The sequence below is a fragment of the Egretta garzetta genome, unplaced genomic scaffold (genome assembly GCF_000687185.1).
Source record: "Egretta garzetta isolate BGI_Z169 unplaced genomic scaffold, ASM68718v1 scaffold441, whole genome shotgun sequence".
In the NCBI taxonomy this organism is placed as follows: domain Eukaryota; kingdom Metazoa; phylum Chordata; class Aves; order Pelecaniformes; family Ardeidae; genus Egretta; species Egretta garzetta.
Window position 1 is genome coordinate 18,539 of NW_009258757.1, and position 2,474 is coordinate 21,012.

The following is a 2,474-nucleotide window of genomic DNA, read 5'->3' on the forward strand; positions in this document are numbered from 1 at the left end:
GAGGAAACGTCTGATAAAGAGACAGGACCTAGAGGAAAAGAAAGAGTGGGTCCTGGTTTGCCCAGTCCACCTTGAACTGCATTGTCCACAGCTGAGTAAAATTACTACAGGCAGAACCCTAGATCCTATGGGATCTATATGGATCTTAAATCCATATCCAAATGGCTCAATATCCTCAGAAATCTTGGTAGTTTGATGGGGGTTTATATCTATGTTGAAATTAGGAGTCTCCAGTACTAATTATAAGAAATTTGCTGTCATAGTAATGTCAGCTGTTTCCACAAGATGTCACAAGACGATAAGGATCAAAGAAGAAACTGAGCCTGCTAGATATCCGTATAGCATCATAGCACATCATGCTTCACCTCAGATACAGCTTACACAGAATGGCCTTACAGAAGTTCTCCACTCTTCGCAGTGGTGCCCAGCGACAGGACAAGGGGCAATGGGTACAAACTGAAACATAAGAAGTTTCAGTTGAATATGAGGAAAAACTACTTTGAGGGTGACAGAGCCCTGGAACAGGCTGCCCAGGGGGGCTGTGGAGTCTCCTTCTCTGGGGATATTCAAACCCTGCCTGGATGAAGTCCTGTGCAACCTGCTCTAGGAGAACCTGCTTTAGCAGGAGGGTTGGACTAGATGATCTCCCGAGGTCCCTTCCAACACTTACCATTCTGTGATTCTGTGAAGCTGTGACCTCAAGGGAATTATGCAGTCGAAGAGATTCAGATTACCTGTAATAGGTAACTTAAAAGATGTCTCCAAATACAGTAGAGTTGGGACTGATGCCAATGAACACATCACTATGCCATCCTTGCACTAAGGTGCTTACAACTGTTTAAGGGGCTGTCTTTTGTTAATAAATGAGTATGAAAAGCCATGTCCTTATCTATCGGGCAAATTCTATATAAGCTAGTACTGTTCTGTTAACAAATTCCCTAGATTTTCCACTTAATATAGAATCATAGAATTGTTTAGGTTGGAAAAAACCTTTAAGATCACCAAGTCCAACTGTTAACCTAACCCTGACATCCCACCACTAAACCATGTCTCTAAGCACCTCATCTGTCCTTCTTTTAAAACTGTTCCCCTAACCCTACCATTCCACCACTAAACCCTGTCCCTAAGCACCTCGTCTGCCCGTCTTTTAAATCCCTCCAGGGATAGGGACTCAACCACTTCCCTGGGCAGCCCATTCCAATCCTTGACAGCCCTTTCAGTGAAAATTTTTTTTCTAATATCTAACCTAAACCTGCCCTGGCACAATTTGAGGCCATATGATTCTTTATGGGTACATCCTTTTCTGCCCTAAATTCTATGTGAACTATTATTGCGTGCTATGGAAGAGCTCCCGTTCTTCCCTCCCATGCTAAGTAATGATCAAATTAGCATCCTCAACAGACTTCACCAATACAAATGATCAGGCATGGTGTTTGCAAAGCATATTGGAAACTTTTGATTAAAGCCATTCATGAAATGCAAACTATGCATCATCATTTTTGGAAGTGCTAAATCACTCCCAAAGGAGTGCAGCAGCTCTCACTCAAGCAGGCACAGTCGAACTTCTGGACCCAGTGGTAGCAGCAGCAAAACCCCCATTGCCTTTAGCAGGCCTGGGCTGACAGAAGCCTTCTCCTATGAGGACAGGCTGAGAGAGTTGGGGCTGTTCAGCCTGGGGAAGAGAAGGCTGCGAGGAGACCTGATTGCAGCCTTTTAGTACTTAAAGGGGGCCTACAGGAAAGAGGGGGACAATCTTTTTAGTAGGGACTGCTGTGACAGGACAAGATGTAATGGTTTTAAACTAAAAACAGGGTAGGTTCAGACTGAATATAAGGAAGAAATTCTTTACGATGAGGGTGGTGAAACACTGGACCGGGTTGCCCAGAGAGGTAGTGGAGGCCCCATCCCTGGAAACCTTCAAGACCAGGTTGGACGGGGCTCTGAGCAACCTGGTCTGGTTGAAGATGTCCCTGCTCACTGCAGGGGGGTTGGACTGGGTGACCTCTAGGGGTCCCTTCCAACCCAAAACATTCTATGATCCTATGTTACAAGTTACCTACGCAGCAGACACACAGGTTGAATACTCTTTGTATATGAGGAATGTGTTCATAATGAAGACGCAGCCTCGTGACCACTTAATAGCTTACATGAGCCCTCCACACCTCAACATACCTCTGACAAGTGTCAGGATTACCAGACAGCGTTCCCTTTTGCTGCACTACAGCAGCGGAAGAGGTATTCAGCAGCCTGTAATTACAGTTTGAGTTAACAATTTTGTAGCCACTGGCCTGTAATTGGAATATATACAGGATGAGCTTCTTTGCCATTAAGAACAAGTTCCCAAAACTCAGATGCTAGCCTGGGGCTCAGCAAGGGAAGCCCTGAGGCCCCTCCCGCCTACGCCGGGGCCGGCACCACTCTGTGGAAACCCGCCCAGCGCCCTCAGCCGCGGGGCCGGAGTGCAAGCTCCGCCA